At 41.2% G+C, this 26,759-nt stretch overlaps 1 long non-coding RNA gene across 1 annotated transcript; it reads left to right on the top strand.

Moving 5' to 3' along the window:
• The first annotated feature begins 23,447 nt into the window (after positions 1 to 23,447).
• On the top strand, positions 23,448 to 26,396 carry LOC311040854. Its single transcript, XR_014600332.1, has 4 exons — positions 23,448 to 23,473; positions 24,782 to 24,879; positions 25,480 to 25,611; positions 26,319 to 26,396. It is a non-coding gene; the product is annotated as an uncharacterized lncRNA (long non-coding RNA).
• The last annotated feature ends 363 nt before the right edge of the window (positions 26,397 to 26,759 follow it).

Here is a 26,759-nt window from a genome sequence, read left to right as displayed (position 1 = left end):
TTGATGCCGAGATAAACTTTGAGGAGAGTGCAGAAAAAGTGTACCCCCTTGTCCCTCCCAGTGAGGAAAATGTGACCCAGAATGGGGTCTCCGTTGCTCTTTACTGCTGCACAGCTCTTTACCTGGGGGTGAATATAGTAGTAAGGTCCAATCCCAGTGAGATAGGCTACCATTCGTAATTATTCAGTTGTTAAGGAGCACAAGTGGCGTTAAAGAGCCAATTAATTGAGAGCAGCAAATTAATGATGTTGTTGAATGTACGAATATCATTTAAGCTGCGCAGCACTTTGGTCGACCTATGGTCTTGTAATACATGCTTTATAAATAACGTTTGAGTTGAGTTAAATCATATAAATCCAGAAGGAGATATGGCTCACCCAAGGCCTTTCCATTTCCCAGATTGTTCTGAAAAGTTCTGATTGGGCACATAGTCATTACTAAGGGAAAGTTAACACCATTTTGACCAACCTAAATGCTTACCAATAGCTTTCTTCACAAACGTGGTCATAAAGGTGTCTACTAATACCTCTCAAATAGTTCCAACCCAACTCTTTGCGGAAACTTTGTGGGGGGCAATCAAGGTTGGGGTACCAAGAGGGCCAGGGCAAGAAACTGGGAAAAAATACAAATTGCCCACATGAGCTTGTGGGATGTCTAATTATGGGTTTTTGGGGGCTGCTGATTCCAACCATTAGTTTCCATTATAACTCTCTATGGTGTCGAGGGGACTGGCACTCTGAGACAGACAGATGGATTAACCAATGGGGAGCCACCGAGCGACAGTCGTGGCTCCTCCCCTCTCTTGCCCCGTGTGCATCCACACTACTGTTTATCTAAAGGAGTAGAGTCTCACAAGATTGTTTTGACCTGGAAAGCATTATTGTTGTCAATGATCTATTGTTTTCCTTCCCCTTGAACATTTTAGAAACTTCCATAGGAGTAAAAAGAAAAAGCTCATTCCCCACTGCAGCTTTTCTCTATTTAAACTTTTTGTACATTTCCCACAGTCCCTTACCTATCTTCATTCAATTCACAGCTCATATGCCTTTCCTGCCTTTACTGGGGGGAAAAAAACAGATTGCTGTCATCTACAAATGACTGCGATGTGAATTCCTTTGCATTACGCGCTCATTTCCCTAACAAGTTGAAAACCCATTTGTGTGTATACAGCCCCAGAATGTTTGTTGATACGTTAACCATCCTCCCCATCCCAGTTTCCGATTCAAACGAACGAGCAAAACAAATCCACACAGACGCACACACGCGCGCTCACAGGCATCCATCAAGCACGCCTCATTTACCTTGCTTAACTCACTGAGCCATCCCAACCAAGGTGCCTTTAACTTCCAACCGCGCGGGTAAACCCGGCCGCGCAGTTTGCCTCGCGTCTCTCCGCCGCACGTGCGTCAGAGTGCCTGCCTCTTAGTCTCTGTGCGTGCCTGCGCGCACGAACGCCTCCGCACGAGGACATTTATTTCTTTACGGCGAGGGTGTGTGTATTATGTCGCTCTGCGCCGGTGCATGCGTAGTTGAGCAATTTTGGTTCGACGTCTCTGAGGTTTAGCCTGGCATGAGAGCTGCTTTTCCACGCGGCTGCTTCTTAATCAATCATCACGTCCCCCCATCTTCCCTCTCTCTCCGGTGGGGTTCACGGGCCCCCTAATCAATCCAGCCGCCTCTGCAGGGGCCCTCGGTGGCGTGCAGCGCATGGGGAGGCCCTAGGGGTGAAGTGTGTAGACTCTCCCGTTGTGAGGAAGACAGTGCAAGGAGCCTGAGGGGGGCGAGGACGGTATGTGTTTGAACGAACACTGCTGAGCTTGAGGTGTGCTGTGTGTGTCTGTGTGTGTGTGTGTGTGTGTGTGTGTGATTGAGCAAAAAGAGACTGCATGCTGCACACAAACTCATTTGCCCCTCAATTAGGTAAATCCACCACGGACAACGAAAGGCTTAGTTTGGCGTGCGTATTGCTCTCTCTCGCGCACGTAATCGCCAGCGCGCTCCCACAACGCGCGCCAGTGGAAGAGACGACTGCCCCGGCGTTGAGAAATGCCAATCAATATTGGCCCCGCATTGTTAACCAATTAAGACCGGGAACGCATCTGCATGTGTCATTTTTAGATTTCTTTGGCTATTCAAAAATAGCAGCTATACAAGCTCATAGCGCGGCACCGAGTGCCGCGCTATGAGCTTGTATATCTGCTATTTTTAAAAAAATCATGAAAATGTGTGCAAATCTTTGAATATATATACTGTACATTTTTAACTCAAATCCTTGCTTCTGGGGGATTCTACAAATGTCTTCTAAATCCTAACAATGTTTGTTTTTGAAAAAAACGTATGTTTCTATACATATCAGTGGTTCTCAAACTTTTTCATGTCAAGGACCCCCAAAAGGATAAGTATTTGGCCGCGGACACCCATCTGAAAATATTTTGTTCCAGGGACCCCCAGAAGCAAAGATTTGAGTTTAAAATGTAGATATATATTCAAAGATTTGCACGCATTTTCACGATGACATTTGTTTTGCAGATATACAAGCTCATAGAGCGGCACTCGGTGCCGCGCTATGAGCTTGTATATCTGCTATTTTTTTCAATAGCCAAAGAAAAAAATGACACACAGATGCGTTCCCGGTCTTAATGGGTTATAGGGGGTGTGTGTGTGTGCAGCACATGGAGCCTGGGTCTGTGCTAAGGCCATAAACCAAGTCCCTCAGCTCATTGATGCAAGAATGTCTCGCAAACGTGCTCTTGCCGCAAGGCATGCTGGGGCAGCGCCTGAGGAAACGTAAAGTCGCAATTTGATTTAGTAGCGTTCTTCTCACCTTATTTCACCCTATAGTCCCCTCCCGCCTTTTCCCCCCCTGTCGTCTTTCAATCTAAGCCCCCTAAAAAGCTGGGGCTTGTCGAGATCGCGACAAGGCGGCGCATGCATGCACAAACGCGCGCGTACACATCGTATGAGTTCACGAGCATTCATCAACGCACGCACGCGTATACCTCAAACGTGTGCGTTCTCTTACAGACGGAGAGACAGACACACCGTAAATATGAACGCGCATGTGCATGCATGCACGCACGCACGCACACACACGTAGTCAACCTCTCTCTCTGCATAGCCAACGGGAGGTAATCAAAGCCTTGATATGCTCTAACCAGATCCATTAACCCATTAAGTCCGGGAACGTGTCCGTGTAATCTTTTTATTTTTATTTGGCTATTCAAAAAATAGCAGATATACAAGCTTGGTGCCGCGCTATGAGCTTGTAGATCTGCTATTTTTGAAAAATCTTGAACATCTGTGCAAATCTTTGAATATATATATTTTTTTATATTTAACTTCTGGTGGGTCCCTGGCACAAAATATCTAAATGTTTAAAAAAACGATATATATATTCAAAGATTTGCAACCATTTTCATGATTTTTCAAAAAAAAATGCAGATCTACAAGCTCATATATCTGCTATTTTCTGAATAGCAATTACACAGATGCGTGTAAAAAAAATTACACAGATGCGTTCCCGGTCTTAATGGGTTAAGGAGCTAATAAAGGCGCTGGATGAGTTAATTAATGACCCCCTGGAACATCATCGTGCCTTCCAGTGCTATTGCTCTAGACTTTGCTGTTTCTGAATTTCTGCCAGCGAAAGCATAACACGGGGGAAAAAAAAACCCTACCCCACGGCCCCACACGTGTGATTTAAGAGCGAATCCACTCGTTCTGCCATGGCAGGGCCGCGCCAGAGAAGGACATAGAGAAGTTATCGAGGCGCTGCTGAAAGGGCGATAAGGCAGGCGTCACGTGCACGCGCACGTGCACGCGCACGTGCACTCCTCCCTGTTTGGTGCTGATGTGTTCGCTTAGAACTGTTGGCCTCATCCGTTCGTTTTTTGAGATGCAAAGGCAATTCCCGACGAAAATGCCTCGCGGATGCAAGAAAGAAACTCTAAACACTAATGTGGCGCGGAGGGGGCAAAGGAAGGAGATCAAGATAGACAAATATCCCTTTAAGACTGGGAACGCATCTGTTTTTTTCATTTTTATGATTTTTATTCTATACTTTGGGCTATTCAAAAATAGCAGATATACAAGCTCATAGCGTGGCACCGAGTGCCACGCTATGAGCTTGTAGATCTGCTTTTTTTTTTTTATCGTGAAACTTTTTGCAAATCTTTGAAAATATATATAAATATAAAGCGAACATTTTTTACTAAAATCTTTGCTTCTGGGGGATTCTACGAATGTCTTCTAAACCCTAACGGTTAAACAATATATATCTTGCTACAGTATATATCAACGGTTCTCAAACTTTTTCATGTCAAGGATCACACAAAATTATATGTATTTGGCCACGGACCCCCATCTCAAAATATTTTGTTCCAGGGACCCCCCAGAAGCAAAGAATTTAGTAAAAATGTGTATATATATATATTCAAAGATTTGCACACATTTAACAATTTTTCCCCTCAATTTTCCCCTCAAAAAAGCAGATATACAAGCTCATAGTGCAGCACTCGGTGCCGCGCTACGAGCTTGTATATCTGCTATTTTTGAATAGCCAAAGAAATCAAAAAAATGACACATATGCGTTCCCGGTCTTAATGGCTTAATAAAGCATTTCATTCACTCCGCGGTTTTGGCTAAGGGCTACGGCGGAAGCGTCACAGTTACTTCAGAGAGCAGTCATTCTGCTGCGTTTCCGAGGACCTCTTTATTCAGATAATACCATTAGTCCTCCGTTTTGATAGAAGCACTTTACTTGCATATTGTTTCACACTCGGCTAATTGGTTTTTTGAACTCGGTGGTGCACTAAAGTATATACGACTCTTCTGTCTTCAGTAATTAAAATGAGGACAAGGAGCAAATTGGGAGGGTTGATTTTCTTTATTTATTTTGTTCTTAATTTCCCTTTTAGCCGTTGCCGTCGCTGTGCATAATGCGTCGTGTCCTGTCTTGGAAACGGTTGTTGCGTTCGATATGGAGTAACATGGAAAATACTGGAGACGCCGTGTGTGTGTGTGTTTGTTGGCTCTCGTATTGGGAATCGGGATTTAATCCGATCAGTGGGAGGGAGGTTTGTTTATGTTCTCGCCTCCGTATCTTTGGTTTGCTAAGAAAAAGCTGCAACATAATTAAAAAACACAGATAAACACTAGCAACCGAGTCCTTGAGCCTTTGGACCTTTTGTAACTCATTTTCTCTTTTTTTACAATTCTTATATATCATTGAGTCTCTTATCATACAATTCAGGTGTTCTGCAAGTGCTTCTTAACCCATTTTCGGCGGGAACCCCTTTTTGTAACTATACCTTTCAGGACATTTGGGGGTTCCTGTTGCTATGTACAGTATAGCAGGGGTGGGCAACTTTGATGTTGTAGAGGCCAGGCCACTACATTTTCACACTCACTTCCAGAGGGCCACATTGCATGTATACTGTTGGGCAGACACTGTATTTTACGCACATTTTTCGTAAATGAATGCCGTACTTCTATGTCACACAAAAGTAGCAAAAATAGCAGATCTACAAGCTCAAAACGCGTCACGGTTGAGCTTGAAGATCTGCTATTTTTGCTACTTTTGAATTGGTATCCTGATTTTTTTTTTTTTGCTATTTTTGAATTGGAATCCTGAAAAGTAAAAATGTTATTTAATTTCAAATGCATGTAGTTATACTTATGTTAACTTTTTGAACTTAAATACAAATACATTGGCCATAAAAAAAGAATAGAATTTTAATACTAGTCACTAAGCTACTAATATAGACTGATAATTCTATAATTCTACTGGTAATTAAAGCGGGTCGTGTTTGCTTGTTTGGAATTGTAACAGCTGAAATCAATAATATATCAGTATTCTGAATATTAACCTGTGTGTCACATTAACACATTGACTGCCTGAATTATTTTCACTGCCTATTATTATTCATGCCAGAGCTTTTTCAATGAAAAAAAAAGAAAGTACTCAGGAGCCGAGATACAAAATTTTATAGTTTTAAGTTAACAAGGAAGTGGATGAGAGTCTAGATCTTCAAAAAATCATATCTCCTTGGTCTTTGTCAAATAAAAAATAAAAAAGTAAAAAAACAAAACAAAAAAAACGAGTTAATTCGATCTTGGCAAGCAGGTGATGAAAAGCTAAAAACGAGTCAACTCGTTCTAGGCAGTCAATATGTTAAGTGAAGGTCGGGGCCGAATGTGGCCCCCGGGCCGCCAGTTGCCCATGTATGGTATATAGCAACATACATTTTTTTCCAGAAAACTTAGGTCAGTATTTAGAAGGCGTTTTTATAATCGGCCTCAGGTCTTAATGGGTTAACAGCACATTGCTATGACTCATGAGCTTGATGTAGGTGAATATGTCATAGCCAATTATGATAACAATACAAACGATTGATGCATAGTGTCACCCGTATTCTACATTTTATGACATTTTATGATTTATTTTGCCTGTGCCTGCATGTTATAGTGAACCCCCACTCTTTCCTTCACTATATCCTCACAATCAGTGCCTCCAGCTAGATGCATTAAACACTGCACCCACAGCAAGAAAGACAGCAAGAAAGAAAGCAAGCAAGCAAGAAAGAAAGCAAGAAAGAAAGCAACAAAGCAAGAAAGAAAGCAAGCAAGAAAGCAAGAACAATTATTTGAAAACGTTAGTTAGCCTACTAGTTACTGTGCAGATATACATCATTAGATTATAAAACATACATCAACCACCCTATTTTACACATAGGCCATTTGAAAACAGCAGATCTACAAGCTCACAACGCGTCGCATCGCGACGCATTGTGAGCTTGTGTGAGCTTTTCAAACATTTTAGTACTTTTACTTTTGGTACTTTAAGTACATTTTGATACCAATACTGTTGTACTTTTACTCAAGTAAGTTTTTAATTCCGGACATTTACTTGTAACAGAGTACTTTTACTTAAGTAAAACATTTGAGTACTTTTCCCACCACTGGCAGAAAGAAATAAAGAGAGGAAGAAAGAAAGCACCCACTTGCCTTGGCGTGTGTCCTCTGATTGGATTCTTTACTGGGAGCATTTTATGGGCTGGCTTCCCCTCACAGTGTCCCAGGGACAGAAATAAATGAGTTCTTACTTATCGATACATATCTACGAGTTTACACACATGAATGACCCTCCACCTTGAACCCCCTGCTGTCTTATGGATCTGACCTTCCTTAAGCAACCAAACATCCTGCTATATTCCCCCAGGGAGATGTAAGGTATATAACCACCAAGCACAAAGGATGACTATGGCTGGCTGACTGACTGATAGTGGTGGAAGAAGTACTCATGTGTTTTACTTAAGTACAGTGGTGGAAAGTAACTAAGTACATTTACTTAAGTACTGTACTTAAGTACAATTTTGAGGTATTTGTACTTTACTTGAGTATTTCCAATTTCCAATACTTTTACTTCTACTCCACTACATCTCAGAGGCAAATATTGTACTTTTACTCCACTACATTTACTTGAAAACTTTAGTTACTTGTTACTTTTCAGATATAAATTGTGATTTAATGAAACATACATTAACCCCTTTAAACCTATTTTAAACCTAGGCTATTTGAAAATAGCAGATCTACAAGCTCACAACGCGTCGCATCGCGACGCGTTGTGAGCTTGTAGATCGGCTATTTTCAAATATTTAGTACTTTTACTTTTGATACTTTAAGTACATTTTGATGCCAATACTTTTGTACTTTTACTCAAGTAAATTTTTAATTCTGGACTTTTACTTGTAACAGAGTATTTTTATATTGCAGTATTGGTACTTTTAGTAAAGTAAAGAATTTGAGTACTTTTTCCACCACTGCTTAAGTAAAAAGTATCAGTACTGCAATGTTAGTTATACTCCGTTACAAGTAGAAGACCCGTATTCAAAATTGACTTGAGTAAAAGTACCAACGTATTGGTATCAAAATATACTTAAAGTACCTAAAGTAAAAGTACTCATTGTGCAGAATGTCCCATTTCGCAAGTTCAAATGTATACTTTGTTGTTGAAAATAGCAGCTCTACGAGCTCACAATGCGTCGCGTCGCGATGTGAGCTTGAAGATCTGCTATTTTCAGAGCACCCGAGCACAACCAAACATAAAATGACTGGTCTTTTAGTTCTACTGGATCTCTTCTCCACTAGTCCCTCACTAACATTTTAGTCTAGTTTTTACTTGTTGACGAAATTGTCAATATATTTAGTCTTAGTTTTAGTCACTATAGCTTAGTTTTTATTTAGTTTTTATTTAGTATTCGTCCGTGAAAAAAGGTAGCCGACGAACATTTTTCGCCATAGTTTTAGTCGACGAAAGCAACGCTGGTTGTGAACTTGTAGATTTTTTCCCCCCAAAATAAGGGCGCTAGGGTTCATGTGGTTTTAAGTCTGTTTCACCAGAAGACGCTGCTACCTCTGTCCTTGATAATACATTGATGTGTCGCTCTAGGCAGTCGCTAGCTGTGTGTATTGCTGAATGTAAATTCCGTGGCGGTGCCATGAACTTGAAGTGTGTCCTTCGACGGCTTTTTATTATGTGAAGATAGATAAGTCATTTTGTGTGTGCGCCCCTCTACAGTATGTCATTCATGTTTCACGGGCATGATGCGTGCCCTTTATACCGGTTTATTGGCCATGTAACTGACAAAGTATCAAGTGGTTAACCCATTCAATACGGGAACGCATCTGTGTGTCATTTTAGATTTATTTTGCTATGAGCGCAGCACTCTGTCTCTGACTCTGTCAAATCTTTGCTTCTGGAGGTCCCTGGAACAAAATATTTGATACATGTTCGCTTTATAAAATATATATTCAAAGAGGTGCACAAAATTTTAAGTTAACGATTTTTCAAAAAATAGCAGATATACAAGCTCATAGCGCGGCACTCGGTGCCGCGTTATGAGCTTGTATATCTGCAATTTTTTTTAATATAGCCAAAGACATCTAAAATGACAGAGATGCGTTCCCGGTCTTAATGGATTATCATGGATGTGTGTGTGTGTGTGTGTGTGTGTGTGTGTGTGTGTGTGTGTGTGTGTGTGTGTGTGTGTGTGTGTGTGTGTGTGTGTGTGTGTGTGTGTGTGTGCGCGCGCGCGTGCGTGCGTCATTGTTAAATCATCTGTTTCTCTGAGTGCAAGAGTGCAAGTACACTGTTAGTACAAATACATTGGTACTGTATGTAAGTGCTTGAAAGCTTGTGTATGCCTATACAACATGCACCCATCCGCATGTGTGTGTGTGTGTGTGTGTGTGTGTGTGTGTGTGTGTGTGTGTGTGTGTGTGTGTGTGTGTGTGTGTGTGTGTGTGTGTGTGTGTGTTTCTGCACGTGTGAATGTCGCTTCCACGGCTTGCTTAAGAAGCCAGATATGCGGCATCATTTGGAGGAAAAAAAACACACGTACATTGTCATGGGTTTCGAGGCACAAAGGAAGGGAACGTGTTGTACGTGCGTTAACTTCCCTTCCAAAGTATGTCTTTGTGTATTGTGATCATGGCTTATACTTCTAGTCACATCACACAACAGGAGGCACAAGCTTATAATGCGGATTAAAGATTATGTGTGCCATTGTCCCTTCTGCGGAAAAGTGTAACACTGATTAGCAAACGGGGAGAATGCGAGAGACGTCCGTATGCGATGAAACATGGGGCTTGTGGCGTGTGTGTGTGAGAGAGAGAGGGAGGGAGGGAGAGAGAGATAGATAGAGAGAGAAAGAGAGAGAGATAGAGAGGGGGGGGAGCGCAGTGGTGTAAAGTAAGGTATTTACTCAAGTGCTGTACTTAAGTACAATTTTTAGGTATTTGTACTTTACTTGAGTATTTCCAATTTCCCGTACTTTTCCGCACTCTGTGCCGCGCTATATGAGCTTGTATATCTGCTATTTTTGAACAGCCAAAGTATAAAATATGGATAAAGTGGTGTGAACGGGTTAAGAAGCCAGATGTATGTCCCGTACTTTTACTCCACTACATCTCAGAAGCAGATATTGTACTTTTACTCCACTACAACTATTTGAAAACTTTAGTTCCTAGTTACTTTTCAGATATAATTTATGATATTATGAAACATACTGTACATTCATCACTTTAGCCCTATGTTATACATAGGCTATTTGAAAATAGCAGATCTACAAGCTCACAACGCGTCGCGATGCAAACATAGTACTTTTGGTACTTCAAGTATATTTTGATGCCAATACTTTTGTACTTTTATTCAAGTAACATTTTGAACAGAGGCCTTTTACTTGTAACAGAGTGTTTCTACATTGTGGTATTGCTACTTTTACTTAAGTAAAAAGTACTTTTTCCACCACTGGAGCGCGAGCGCGCGCGCGAGAGAGAGAGAGAGAGAGATTGTGAAATGTGTTGCTCAGTGGAGCCCGTTGGCCTGGTGTATCGACACGCCATTGATCACAACGAGAAGAACGGGAATGCCATGTTTATCAGCTCACCGAGAATATTGACATTTGTCTTGACCGTGTTTTTCAATTTCCTGTCTTAAATTGCTATTGCCGTCCAAAGGGCTGAGCCTTTCTTTTTTTTTCGTTTCCCCAGTGGAGTGGTCATGTAAAAGATGTGACCATGAAAACGACAACTTATACTGTAGATGAACAAAACAAAATCCTATATAACCCTCTTGCAGAGCTACTACTAAAATGATAATTATTATACATATATGCATACAGTTAAACGGTGCTTTCAAAACACTTTTGGAACACCGCTAGGCAAAACTGTATTATTAACCCATTAAAACCAGGAAAGCATCGGTGTCATTTTTTATTTTGTGCACACACACACACACACACACACACACACACACACACACACACACACACACACACACACACACACACACACACACACACACACACACACACACACACACACACACACACACACACACACACACACACACACACACACACAGACAGACAGACAGACAGACATCTGCTATTTTTGAAAATCTTTCAAGAGTCCTTGGCATGACAAAGTTTGAGAACTACTGATTTTGAAGGCATTTGCAGATTCTTTCTCAGGTCTTAATGAATATAATAGAATTTATATGAATACTACACTGTTTTCCCTGTGATTATAGCTAGAACTCACATTTGCTCACTTTGGTCTATTTACAACTCACAGTAGTAGACAAACCATGTCCTCATCTATTGGTATCCTGTCAGAATAACTATTTGTAAATAGAGCCATGTACTGTATGACTGTGTCCACTAAACCACACCTCCAGCTATTTGTGTTCTCTTCCTGTTGTGTATAATAAAGGAGACACATGTCTGACAATCGGGAGGCTGCATGAGGCAGTCTCCGAGAGCTCTCGTTTATTGTATAATAAATACATTGATTCATTCCACTCTACCCTCTGTTGGAATCATTTCCTTTACACTGAAGTAGAGTTCATATTTCCATAGCATTTGTTAACCCATTCAATCCGTGAACGCATATGTGTCATTTTAGACTTGGGCTATAACCATAATATGTTTTATACTTGGGCTATTCAAAAATAGCAGATCTACAAGGGCATTTGTAAAACATTGTAAATACTGAAGAAATAAAAAAAGACCTCACAATTGTACGTAGTTACTTTACACCACTGACTGACTGACTGACTGATGGAGAAAGCAAATTAGGAGGCAGTGGAATCCATTAGACATGCATTAGCTCTCTCTCTCTCTCTCTCTCTCTCTCTCTCTCTCTCTCTCTCTCTCTCTCTCTCTCTCTCTCTCTCTCTCTGATGACATTTGGGGGGGGGGGGGGGGGTGATATGCTGGCTATGCAGTGTGTATTCAATTGTTTACAGGGTCGTTAGCTCTTTGCCATGTCGTGCAGTCTCTGTGCTCCCCCAACGCAATGTGGCGTTTAAGGCCTTATACGAGGAGCTGTGGTTATTGGGGGGGGGGGGGGATGGGTAGACGGGGGGGTTCAAAATCTCCCAAGTGGCCCGCGTTACTGGTGTACCACTATCATCAGCACCACATGGGGCTCGCCCGTAAATAAACCTTAACGCTGCCTCCTCGCTCGTGTCTCCTCATTTATTGCTCTTCGACTACGCCGATTCAGCGCATAGTAAAAGAGCTCCACGTTTCCGCCTTGTACTAAATAAATACATTCATTAGGCCTGGAAATTACTCGGGACAACACAGCATTTTTAACTGCTGCCGTTGTGGTTTCTCCCCCTCCTGATCGTATGTTATCGGTCACTAAGCATGTTGGATGTTTTTGCACAGTCTAGTCCTAGTGATTATCAAACCGTTTTAATTGCATTAGGCCAGTGTTTCTCCAATGGGGGGTACTAGTAGCCTTAGGGGGTACTTTGGTGTTCCTATAGGGGTAATCAGAACGTTTATTCATTTTCATATAATATATATTTTTTTCTTCTTCTTTTCCTTTCTTCCTGACATTGGTTGTGAATTGGTCATTAAACTGGGGAACCCTAGTATGGCTCCCTGGGGGTTCCAGGACCCCACTTTGAGAACCACTGAGGGGAAGGTATAGTACACATCGCCTTCCCTGTTAACTTTCTATCGCCCCTGTGTCAAACACGTGAACCCCCGTGTTGAGGACCAAGTGGTCTAGTCCACGTGGAGTACGTGTGGGAATGGGACACTTTTGTCATTCTCGCAGGGGAAATACAGGTTTTAGCTGATGATGAGGTTAGGGTTTAAGTGTATTTGCTCAGGGACACGTCGACATGTATTACTGGGGCGGGCCGGGAGCTGAACCGGTGACCTTTCTGATTACCAGACGGGCCTATCTCCACCACTAAAGCTACGGCCGTCCTGGTTCAAAACTAAACATGCGCGCACACACACACCCGCACACGCACACAGCACATTACGGTGCCAGGGCGAGGGAATTGTGTTTCTACAAAGTCATTTAACCCATTAAGACCTGAGGCCGCGTCTAAAAAAAATCTAAATCCTAACAATTTTTCGGAAAAAAATGTAGAAAAACATTTTTTCACGATTTTTCAAAAATAGCAGATCTACAAGCTCATAGCGCGGCACTCGGTGCCACGCTATGAGCTTGTAGATCTGCTATTTTTGAATAGCCAAAGACATCTAAAGTGACACAGATGCGTTCCAGGTATCAATGGGTTAAATGTTCTCCTAGCAGCCAGCTGCTAATAAACAGTGAAAAAGTATTTAACAAATAAACTAATCAGTGGAACGCTGAGAGAGAGAGAGAGAGAGAGAGAGAGCATGTTGTGGTTTGATCGATATTCCACAGACTAGTAAATTTCAAGGTTATCGCGTACAATAAAAATCTAAGTAAAAAAAAAAACATTACTGTCGGCCCCACAATTACAGGAGGTTCGAAATCTGGGCTGATTCTAACGTCTGGCACCTTGCAGAAAGTACAATGAAATAGATTGCCTATGGTTAAAAACCCTTGGCAGCCGTCCTAGCTGTGCGGAGTCGTGAAATGACTCCTGTTGCAAAAACATTGTGATGTGGCTGATTGAGGTGTCTGGTCCTTCATTATTGTCTTGCTGATAAGGCACAGACATCTGGCATTTATTTTTTTCAGTTATTTCAGCTTCGTTATCATCACCATTCCCCCCTCCCCGCCCGCCTGCCGTTTGCTTACTTTTTCCACTGGCGTTCAAACACACCTCCCCCCCATAGGCGGCTGCAGTTATGATTTGACCCAAAAAAAATTGCAACAAAAGGTTTCTCAATTGTTTATTGTAGTATCAGGTGTACTTAACATATCAAAAGTTTACCAAAATCGGACCACTAGAAAGGTCCGATTTTCAAAATGGCCACCGTCAGATCCTTAAAATACCATTACTCCTGTATTATTCACCCTAGACAAGTAATTTTGGTGCCTAACCCCAGGTTTTGTTGATCTTGGATCTAATTAGCATAATATAAATTATATTCAAGTGATTACAAGTATAGAATTATAAAAGAAATTGGTTATAAGCATGGTTATAAGCATATTTAACAATGTAATTGGACATTTCTCCCTTTTCTACGTGCCATAATGCCCAGGATTTGGTGAATTCATCACCTATACATGAATTCACTGTTGAAGCTTTCAGGAGATTTCTTTTGATAACAATAAGGAATAAATTCATTATTATTGGGTGGTACTGTGACATTTGTAAAAACATGGCTGTAACTCACAGACTGGGAATGTTACACAAATCTTGGAAGAAATTCCTTACAGAGAAGTTTCTTCACTATTTTGTTTGTAAAGGTGTCTGCCAAAAAATAAAATAATAATCCTAGTCCCCTAGGACTGTGGTCCCCCCCCCCCCCCCCCCCCCCCCCCCCCAGATGATTAGCTTAATATGCATCATTGTTTTCCCACTCAACAGTAAACAAACCAACATACAGTATAAGTGTATACAGTGTATCTGCACATTTCCAAAGTGACAACTTAATCACTCTTAAGACCTTTTTAATAGCAAATTGGCCAAATTCTCAAATATTACAGTGGAGAGAAATGGCCCCTTATGGGCCTGGAGAGGATATGCAAGACAGTACAGAGCTATCACAACATGTATCTAGTGTCTGCTGTCTTGGGTGTCTAGGCAGGGGTGGTGGAGGAGTGTGGTGCGTAGAGGGTTCAGATTTGCTTGTCACAGACATCTTCTTATTCCTGAGAGTAGTTGTGTGGGGTTTTTGTGCAAAATTCATTTCACATGTCTTTTATTTTGTGATTGGTACTGCTATAGCAATAACCTTGATCTTTTTTTCTGGATAATTTTAACATCAAGAAGGCATAGGAGACAGCCCATGACGCCCTGGGCTCCAATCTCCCATAGAATCCCGATCTAACCGACCTCCACGCTTTGTCCCTGCTGCTATCCAACAAACAAGCATTGCTTTCTGTATACACCTAATGGTTAGACTATTTTTTTTGTTCTGGAGAGAAAGGATACTCTGAGCCAGTCACTAAGTCACCGACTCTCCTGTGAGCCAGTCCGACATAGGGACACCCCTGTCTGCCTGACACACAGTCATGCACCACATGGTCTTACAACCACCACTATGGGGGGTCCCTCCTCACTAACTATGGCCACTCACGAGTGCCATAGGGCATAGGAGCCAGCATGGAGGTCCACTTGGGACCAGTGGGACTATCCAGTGAGCCAGGCGACGTAGGGACACTCCTCTCAGCCTAACGCATAAGCTTAATTTCTGCCTCCTCCTCACTCCGTCCTCCAGCGTGACTTAGAAATTGTTTGCATCCCAAATGCTAATTTGCTTTTGGACTTGCTGAGAACCAGGTGAGCGCAGGCTCCCTAAGCCACTTGGAGTGAAATATGGCAAGATACAAGTACTGTATATCTTTCATGTATCGTTTGCAGAACTGTCTTTGTTGAAATGCGTGGTGGCGTATAATTTCTCCTCCTCCACATGACAACCCTCCTAGCTCCGAAATAGTCCAGCAATCCAACTGTGTGACACGTCATAATTGCTGTCACTTAAAAATTACGCTCCTTGCCTCCTCACCTCCTGCCTCCGAGGCAGGGCTAAGGCGGGAGTGGAGGACTTGATGATGGACACTTGAATATTGGAATTTGGCTATCACGATGCATGACGTGGAGGTCTTAGAACTACCACCACAGGGGCCGACAAGCCCCATTCTCTTTAACTGCATATGAGCACTCGTCCTGAGCTCCCAAGTGCCCCACTATAGCTTTAACATGTCTGAGCCAACTGTTGGAGGTTTTGCACCTCGGACATGGGGGAGAGAAGCTCAGGGTCTCCTTGGCTCCTATAACTTTGCTCTTCTGTGCTCCAAGTGCCCAGGGAGCAATCCAGTGACCCCCACTCTCCATACTCCCCTCCACCCACCTGAGGGGAACCCTAGGCCCTCTAAACTCTACACCAGACCCCCTTTTACCTCCTCACACAACCCTACCCCGCATACTCCCCTCTGCCTAGGCCCCCAGTAGAGACATGGGTTTTGAGTGAAGAGCTCCTCCGTAGCCACCTCCACCCCTCTTTACTCACTCACACTGATTGCCTTCCTAATGTGTTAAAAAGTTCTTCAAAAATCTATTTATTGTTTTTCAAAATATTGTGTCTACAAGATGACACTTTGATTCACATTTGATCCACAGAGCTATCCAAAACCTTTCAATATTGCATGCAATACTATATCAACTGACAATATTCTCTTTCTCTGCCATGCACCTTCTGAATGACAAAATTGACAAAATTGAAAATTGTGACTTGTGTTTTAAGGATATCTTGAAGCCTTGTTCCAGTAAAAAAAGATATAACTAGTTTATTGCATAATTAGTTTAGTTCACTTGAAACGGGTGACCATTTCAGAGGGTTTTAATAGAGTCACAAACAAAATATTGGATTTCACAATTATCTAATTGTATCTCTGCAATTTGGACAATTCCAGTGGATTTCTAGGCCCCCAAAACATAGGGTAAGACACAAAAAGTACTTGTCTAGGATAAATAATGAAGGAGTTAGGTTATTTTAAAGATTTTTAGGCCATCTTGGACGCCATCTTGAAAATAACACCTTTCCAGTGCTCAAACTTTGGTAAACTTTGAGTATGTTATTAAGGACACCTAATACTGCAAGAAACAGTTGAAAAACGTTTTGTTGCAATTAGTTTTGGGTTAGGTGCTTTTTTTTCATAACTGCAGCCGCCTACCAGCCCAACAAGCTCTTGAGGAAGAGTGCCGTTTGATGCGTGTGTGATGTCGTGACATTGTGCGGCACACGCTGCGGACGAGATGTTTAGATGATTACAATTTCCAAACAAACGTTTTTTTCTGTATCTCTGTTAGTGTCAGTGGCTGGTATACAACACGTCCTGCTGAACTGAATCACATGCTGTTGTGGAAATGTCGATGTCGTGACAATCCAGTGATTACCGACCTTTTTCAATTTCAAGGACCCCCAGTTTGATATGCATATTATAGGCCACAGACACCCATTTGATATACGATAATACCTCTGGGACCCCAGTTTACACTGCAAAATCCAATAAGAATATGAAAATCAACAGTCGTATCTCAAATGTGTTTCCGCTCAAGCACTCCTGATGTACTAAGGCACTGTTTCCCAAACAGTGGGCCGGGACCCATCTTTGGGTCGCGGACCAAATTTTATGGGTCGTGAGTAAATATCTCCTTTTTTTCTCCGTTTCCTACATTGAAAAAAAAAAAAATATTTTAAAAGGTTTAAAGAAACTTTTCATCAATTAAAAATTATTCCAACATTATTTCAAAAGTATTTCATAAATAAAATTAAAACATCTAATAATTTCCATATTTATTTAATTGTTTCTTTTGTTTAAGTAGTGAAAATAGCAGATCTACAAGGTCGCGACGCATTTTGACTAGCTTCGGTCTCGGGCAAACGTTTTCTTTTGGGTCTTCCGTGAGTTAAAATGTTTGTGAACCACGGTACTTCGTAAAGTACATGCCACGGTGGAATGTGTCTATATGTCATGACAATGAATCAACCCACAACACACAATGAATTGTTGAATGTCCCCCCCCCCCCCCCCCGGGTGCATATTTATTTCTCAAGTTCCATTCAAACTTTTTAATCTCCACGAAGCCCTCAACATGATTTGTGTTGTTGAACTATTGAAGCGGCGCGCCGATGCCACGGCACTTTAAGTCCATTATCACATTTTTTACTGTCTCATTGGCATTCAGTGCCATGTGATCACTAGGCAGTGAGGTCAGACTCCTCTCTCCCACTTCATGAATATAAATCTAACCGCCGGAGTGATCGCATGACACGCATGAAGCACGGCCTGATGGAACAGGGTTGCCAGATCTGCTTCTTATAATTTCCCTGCGAGATTTTATTTGAAAATAGCCGATCTACAAGCTCACAACGCGTCGCATCGCGACGTGTTGTGAGCTTGTAGATCTGCTATTTTCAAGTAGCTGATGTATATGTTAAAGTGCTCGTGTGGCCCATAGTCGCTTCTTTTGGGCTGGTTTCCCTAGACCTGGTTGCTTGTTTCTCTCACATAATCTGGCAACACTGCTGATGGAACAGGTGCACACAGGTGTAAACCAGCAAGAGGGCTCTCTCTGTGTGTGTGTGTGTGTGTGTGTGTGTGTGTGTGTGTGTGTGTGTGTGTGTGTGTGTGTGTGTGTGTGTGTGTGTGTGTGTTAGGGCATTAACAGAATAATCGAATATTCGAATATTCGACTATCAAACCGACTATTCGACTATCAAACCACTATTCGATTATTCGATAAAAAAAATAAAAAAAAATAAAAAGTTTTTTGTTTTTTGTTTTTTTTTAGATTATTTTTTTTTTAGTGGCTTTTCTGCAGCAGACACGCAGCTGTGAGCTCTGGTGTGACGTCAACTCGCATTCCTTGAGTCCAGTCATCAATGTCATTGAAAAAAAAAAAAAAAAAAAAAACTTTTTATTTTTTCTATTTTTTATTTTTTTATTATTTTATTTTTTATAATCAAATCGATTAATCGAATATTCGAATACTTATAGGATACTAAAAATCAATATTCGTGAATGCCCTAGTGTGTGTGTGTGTGTGTGTGTGTGTGTGTGTGTGTGTGTGTGTGTGTGTGTGTGTGTGTGTGTGTGTGTGTGTGTGCTGTGCTTGTGTATAATAACCCACTAATATCTGAGGGGATTCTTTAAAAAATTCTAAATCCTAACAGTTTTTTGAAAAAAAATCTAAAAAAAAATGTTTCAAGATTTTTCTTGAAACCGAGTGCCACGCTATGAGCTTGTAGATCTGCTATTTTTGAATAGCCAAAGAAATCTAAAGTGACACAGATGCGTTCCAGGTCTTAATGGGATAAGCATGTCTCTTTGTATGAGTGAGTGTGTCGGTTTTTATCTTATGTTCAGGATTGCGAGTATTTCGCAGTGCAAGCGTGGCCAGTCATGGCCTGCTTTACAGCACATTTAGCAGGGAATAGAAAGAGAGGTAATCAACTATCCATTCAAGCGAAACTAACTCCGAAAGTGTTTAACTATACCAACGGGCGCGGTAACGACAATATAACGACTTTGCTTTGCACAATATACAGGTTCAGGTTTAGAGACACACACACACACACACACACACACACACACACACACACACACACACACACACACACACACACACACACACACACACACACACTAATGGAATTGCATTTTTTTCTTTTTAGACTGTGTTGAATTGATGAAAAAGATTTGTTCCATACTGTAGGAAGAGAATGAGCCCGGGCCCAGTGCCAGTCCTGCATATAGGCCTAATATACCAAACCAAACAAGTTGCTCTGTACAGTATGTCTCTCTCCTTATTAACCCATTAAATCCGGGAACGCATCTCTGTCATTATTAGATTTATTTGGCTGTTCAAAAATAGCAGATATACAAGCTCATAGCGCGTCACCGAGTGTTGCACTCTGAGCTTGTAGATCTGCTTTCCTTTAGAAAAAAGGAGAACATTATCAAGGTCCATACATTTCGAGATGTAGCCTCTCAGGACCCAAACATTGATGTACTGTAGTACCATAGGAGAGATAACAGGCAAACGTTGATCAAAAATAACAATTCTTCTACATTCTCTAATTGTGTAGCATTCTTGTAAACAAGTAATGCAGATATTTAACAATAATTTAACTCTTGACAGCGTAAAATGGAACCTTACGGGTCCATTTGGTTTCATTTTACGCTCTCAAGAGTTAAAGATCTAATAAGGGGTCCATTTGGTCACCAACTCTCCATCATTTAGCCGGGGACCACCTGGAACCCCCTCAAGGACCACTGGTGGTCCCCGGACCACTGGTTGAGAAGCACTGCTATAGAAGGATATGTGCTAAACAAAGTGACAGTACAATATATAGTAATGCTGACTGTTTAAGTTGGAGAACGTCCATATATATGAAAACATTGTATTGCTGAACCAGCCAAAAGAGAATAGTGCAGTAGAAATAGCCCTTTGGAACAGCCCTTGGAACAGTTGTTGAACGACAACAACAGGAGCTGTGAAAAGACCCCTGCCGCGAAGCCAACCCTCCAAATACAAGTAGATACATAAATAAATGATTTAGAACAGATTGGCATTCTCAAATATCTATTACACTGCCAATGCTTTTCAATGGGAACCGAGCGTTTTTTTGTTTTTGTTGCAGAAATGCGCGAATGGCAACAAAATGCTCCGTGCCCATTGAAAAGCATTGGCAGAATCTGCCACATAGGCAGAATAAAAGTTTGGTGTGACTGCACCCTTAGGCTGGTCTTAACCCATTGATACCTGGAACGCTTCTGTGTCACTTTAGATGTCTTTGGCTATTCAAAAATAGCAGATATACAAGCTCATAGCGCGGCACCGAGTGCCGCGCTATGAGCTTGTAGTTCTGCTATTTTTGAAAAATCGTAAAAAATATTTTTTTCCGATTTTTTTTTAGGATTTTGAAAATGTTTAGAAGCGGCCTCAGGTCTCAATGGGTTAAAAAAAAGAAGGAGTTACAGTATGTGAGATGACCGTAGGACCCCAATGGGAACAAAGCCATAGGCTTTCTTGGGTTTTAAATCCTCTTAGCAGACCTTGCATTGAACTGTACTTTCCTGTGCTTTTTTTTTTTGCAAACTGCTAATAAAGTATTCAATCAATCAGGCGACCACATACCTCTCTATGATGGCCTCCCTATGGCCTGCTGTCGCTCACGGAAGCACCAACACCACCCGACTACCTCTTCTGCAAAACAGCATATCAAACCTGTTATCACCTAATATACATCGTATTCGCTATATTCATCATGGAGTTATGTCTTTCTTAAAGGCATATTTATTAATACATCGCCCACTCCTTCAGACGGAAGAAGCCGGCGTCGGTTGCCCGCCAGGAGAGAGGTGACAGCCGGAGAGGATAAAAACAGACAGTCGGGCGTTCGTCTGTCAGCTTGTCTATAACAGGTTCGATGCATTTATAGGCGAGAGATATGCCACGCAGTCGCTCAATCTTAATCAATTTCATATCTACACCATCTAGTTCAAAACTAGATACTGCTATCAATATGCAGTACTTATATTGAAGTCCGTTTATGTCAATCGCGTGAAGCCTCCCTCCATCCCCAACCTCCTTTTTTAGTCTTCTTTGTTTCTTTCCCCAGAATAAAAGGTGCTATAGACCAAGGGTTCCCACATTTTTCAGTGCTGCAACCCCCCAAAATAATCATCTTTAAACGGGGGATCCCTCATGAAAAACTGCTACTGAATTACTACACAAAAGCTACTTGTGTAGTAGTGGCTGTATAGTCACCTGTAGCAATTGTGTAGTAAATCTGTAATTTATTCACTATTCACAATACATCAGTAGAGTTTCTTAGTGAAACAGTAGTGTTCCCAGTAGTAATCAAGCCGAGTAGTGAAAAAGCTGTTAGAACATTACTGCTTTACTACAAGGGCATTTAAATAGAGATTGTGTAGAGATTTTACTACTGGCTTGTGTAGTGAATATGCAGTAACTACTATACAGAATCACTACAAATATTTAAAAAAGTGATCAAGTAGAGTTTTTACTACCTGCTAGTGTAGTGCATGTGTAGTAACAACACTACAGAATCCACTACAGTAGCCGAGTAGTGAAAAAGTGAAAAAGCTGTTAAAACATTACTGCTTTACTACAAGGGCATTCAAATAGTGATTATGTAGAGTTTGTACTACTAGGTTGTGTAGTGAATGTGTAGTAAAAACACTATATAATACTCTACAGAAGCTGAGTAGTGAAAAAGCTGTTAAACATTACTGCTTTACTACAAGGGCATTTAAATTGTGATTATGTAGAGTTTTTACTACTTGATTGTGTAGTGAAGATATAGTAAAAACACGACAATCCTCTACAGAAGTCGAGTAGTGAAAAAGCTATTAAAACATTACTGCTTTACTACGAAGCCATGTAATTGATCAAGTAGAGTTCTTACTCTACTTGATCTGGTCTTTGCTGGTCAAATGGGTGGACTGCCCAGCAAAGACCAGCTTACCAGCTAGACTTAGCTGGTCAGATGGCTGGACACTGGACAGACCAGCAAAGACCAGCTCAGCAGCTGGTCAGGTTTGGTTAGATCAGTGGTTCTCAACATGTGGATCGGGACTCCCAGGGGGGTCCCCACATGATTTGGGGGTGGTCCCCAGATGACAGTGAAGTGACAATTTAAGGACCTTTAAGACCTTTTTAATACCTAAAAAAACAAAACACCATTACTCCATCAAAAGTAACAAACTATAATATAAAAATGGTCAAACATTGGCCAAATTGTCTAACAATAATAATAATATAAGAAAACATTTTGAAAATAGCATCTACAAGCTCACAACACCTTCCTTGCGAGGCGTTGTGAGCTTGAAGATCTGCTATTTTCACAATAGAGTCAAACTAAACGTAAATGCATCAACTCCTACATTCCAAGTGCTTATCAGGGTGGGGGGTCCCCAGCTCAAATATGATTATTTTGGGACGTCGCGGCCTGAAAGGGTTGAGAACCACAGGGTTAGATCACTGTTTCCCAAACAGTGGGTCGGGGCCCATTTGTGGGTCATGGACACATCACAAGGAAAGATTGCTTTGTTTGTTTCTTACAAAAATATATTACTATATTATTTCAAAACATTTCCCACCCAAAAATCGAAAATCTTCATCAATAAAAAAATAAAAAAATACAAAATCTAAGAATCATACATCATACCTGCCAATAGACTGTGAAGTTTTTCTTCTGTTACAATACTGTTACAATACCCCCCCCCCCCCCCCGTATATACAGTATACAGTAGGCCTATACAATATATTTTATTTTATTTTATTTTATTTTATTTTATTTTATTTTATTTTATTTTATATTTCTTGTCCTTTTCTTGTGATGTGACATAGATAATATATTTATTTTATCGCAATTGGCAAATAATATGCTAGTTTGATTCTAAATAACACTTTTTATTGCTATGGTTACCAAAATGAACAGATCTACAGATCTACATCTTGTCGCAATTCGATGCGTTGTGAGCTTGTACATCTATTCTTTTCTTTTTTTTTACAGAGAAGTGCATTATGGGCCCTGAGCAGTGTTGCCATATCTGCTTATTATAAGCGACTTTGGGCTTGTTTTTCTGTAAAGTTGCTTCAATTGCTTGTAAATATTAGTCTAAGATTTCACTTATTTTTGATAGTAGAAATAGCAGATCTACAAGTTCACAAAATGCATTGCAAATGCGACGCACTGTGAGCTTGTAGATCGGCTATTTTCAAATCTGCAAATGTCGCTTCTTTTGGGCTTAATTGTTTTCACAGACCTGGCTGCTTATTTCTCTCACAAAATCTGGCAACAATGTCTCAGCATGCTCGCGACTGCGCGGGGAGAATGAATGTTGTCTCGAGCCTGCAGCACTTCAATAGAAAGTTAGATAAATTGCGTTGCTTTGGATTCATCAAAAAGAATTATAAACCGGCTTCAGAGAAGATAAAAGGATGAAGAAGAAGCGGCGGACATTTTAGGTGAGTGTTGACACACAGAAATACTGTTTGTGTAGGCTTTTTAGCCTACTATTACTGTATTGATAATAAGTGCGTAGGCTGATGTTTTTGAAGTCAATGACCCAACTCTACACATTGTTTAGTTATTTAAATTGTCTTGATAACGGGATTATGACTAATTTATTAATTTAAAGAGAACTCTCAGCTGAGAAGCAGTATCTGCTCTTTGACAGTAAGTTCAAGTTATTTTAGCAATGCAGATTTTCAACAATAGTTCAACTCTTGAGAGCGTAAAATGAAACGTATCATTTTAGCATCTTAAGAGTTAAAAGGTATATAAGGGTCCATTAGTTTACCATAACCTTTCATTCACGGTACCCCTGAATTACATTTTTAGGATCTTGTATCATTTTACACTACGTAAATATCCCCATCTTTCCACAGCATGAAATGTCCATCAGTTTGCATCAGTACTGACTGCAAATAAATGTATACTTGACGTTCAACCACTTGAACCTTAGCATCCCTATTCTGGGGGAACATTCCCCAAAAAAGACGATTTACAAGCTCACAATGTGACGCGTTGTGAGCTTGTAGATCTCGTGATCTGGTGTAGATGTCATCAGGTATTTTCAGTGGCGTTCCCAGAAATTACATTTAGGGCAGGCGAGATTTTTTTCTCTACCTACCCCCCCCCCCCCCCCCTCTGAAGGGGCCGGGGGGGGGGGGGGGGGGTACTCGGGGAAAAAATCTCGGGGGAAACAAGTTAACAACGCAACACTGACTACAAAACTGAAAAACGTTAATAAAAACAATATGCAAGTATAATCAATCAATCAATTATTCAGCAGTGGTCTCTTCATGTTGTAGTTTAATGGTTCAAGCTGCTCTCATACTAGAGCCCCTTTTATGCCTGGTGAGTACAGGTGATGGCCCAGAGACCCCCACACCTGGCACTCCTGGCACCCCATAAGATAAAGGCAAACATTTGCATCACTATAGTATAGGCGACGTCGCTCTGCTGTTTGGATACGGTAGTGATTAGCTGCCTGCCCGCGTGAATGGACGAGTTCCGACGGCCACTATTCTCTTTGGATTTTTTTCACTGCCTGTTTTTCAGTCTTTTACTTTATTTTCTAGGGGAGGCTAGATTTTAGTTGGGCAGGCGGCCGCCTGCCCTGCCTCTATGGTGGGTACGCCACTGGGTATTTTACTGAGCATTTAGGATCTAAGGTTAAACTTACAGAAGTGATATATATTGTTGAATTCCAAATATTCAGAAATGATTCTGATTTAAATTACATGATTTGTTTTTGTACATCTTTACAGATCTCCCAGAACTTCTGAGCCGAGTTGAAGCTCTCTCGGGGGCTTTAGACACAGGGGTCACCCTGAGGCCCTGTCAAAATCAAGCTGCACAAAAAGAGGTAGTTGTTACACAATATTATATTTACTTATTCATTTCAAGAACCCCCAATTTGATAGAAAATGTCCTAATCTACGTGGTCTAAAGCCAGTATTAATTTGACTGTTTTTGCCACGTGCCACTTCTCAGCTATCCAGCTCTAACCTTAGACATTTGTCAGTGTTGTCGATAACTACTATAACTTCTACCACTTTTTTTGGTCACATGATTGGATACTGGATTCTGATTGACTTAAAAAAAAAGGTTGTGGGCTAACAACCCTCTGTTTTTTTCCCCGCCCACTTTTGTGTTGCAAGGAGACATTCTGATTGGCTTATAGCAGTCACATGGGCAAGCCTACCCTACCATGCTGAGTGTATTCTGAAACAATTAAGGATTGTAACTCAATAGCCTTGCATGTTTTCTTTCATTTATATGGTCGAAGTGGTAGAAAAGCAATTTACCACTCGAGGGTCGTGTGTTATGGTCTGATAAAGCCACTGTTTCTGGGTTGTTTTGCACTCGCATAACCCACTCTCTCTCGTGGTAAATAGCTTACTACTACTAGTAATATTCAATCATTTCTGAAGTTATTCTGTACACTGTTCTGTTTCTTTTTCAGACTGACATTGGAGGAGGGGTTCTTGTGCCAGAGCACTCCCTCCGGTACATCGACCACTCCAAGCACTCAGCCTTAACAAACTCCTGACCCTCCTGTTCAGCAGAACTGAACTAGCACAATGCAGCATCACAGGTAGGGGTGTGCTCAATGGTCTCAATGGTTCATTTATATAGTGCCTTTAATCCAAGGCGCTTTACAAATATTGCATTACATTTACCCATTCACACACGCATCCATACACCAATGGTGGAGGAAACCATGCAAGGCACCAACCTGCTCACTGGGAGCAACCAGGGGTTCAGAGTCTTGCTCAAGGACTCTTCGACACTAACTCTGGGGGAGCCCGGGATTGGTTTAATGCCTTTATTGATACGACAGCATACTGACAGGAAACTGGTAGAGAGAGAGACAAAGGTCGCCCGGATCGGGAGTCGAACCGGCGACATCAGAGACATTTGTGATATGCGCAGTAGGCCAGCGGGAGCCCACAAAATGACCTTTTCTATTGATTATTCATGCCACAGAGAATTGAGTTCAATAATATGTTCTTGTATTTGTCGCATGTCTAAAACAATAATTTGACTTCAATTCTGGATGGGGACTATGTAATTAATACACTTTAGTGGAAATTATCTATTAGCAGCATATATCTCATTCCTATACTGAGTCGGCCTGTGTGTATAATTAGTAATCATAATACAATTAATCATTGTATGCCAATCATAATGATGATCATCCTAAAATAATAGCAAAAGTAATTGTGATAATTATGGTTATCCTGATAATTAGCTGAAAATGGTGATACAATGTTTGTCCATATTGCCCACCCCTAATTACAGGAAAGAAGTGCAACATCCAGAAAGACGTTGCCACCCCGAAGCCCATGCTTGACCCGCGGAAGCTTCAAGCTGTTGTTGGTGAGATTTTAAATTATTGTTTCTTGCTTCATGACCTGAAATGTTAACATTTGACACAACTTTAGGTCGACAGACAAGGGTCTGTCGTGATGTCCCTCCCACCCGGAAGGATATAGAGACACAGGGCGAGAGCACACAGTAGGATGGTTTTAAAAATCTTTGGGATCATAATGACTCTACATTAGAGGCATATCTATTGGGGCTGTCGCATTAATCGCATACCGCAATATTTCTGTTTCAAACCGCAATGGGGAGATATACCACACAAACCACGGCTCACACGAAATGGTCACAAAGCATTACAAAAGCATACACAGCAATGAAGACTAAGTGAACATTAAAATACAGTAAAAACTCATCTCT

Source organism: Gymnoscopelus microlampas (assembly GCF_963454915.1).
Source record: "Gymnoscopelus microlampas genome assembly, chromosome: 24".
NCBI classification, from domain to species: domain Eukaryota; kingdom Metazoa; phylum Chordata; class Actinopteri; order Myctophiformes; family Myctophidae; genus Gymnoscopelus; species Gymnoscopelus microlampas.
This window is presented reverse-complemented; position numbering and strand designations above follow the sequence as displayed.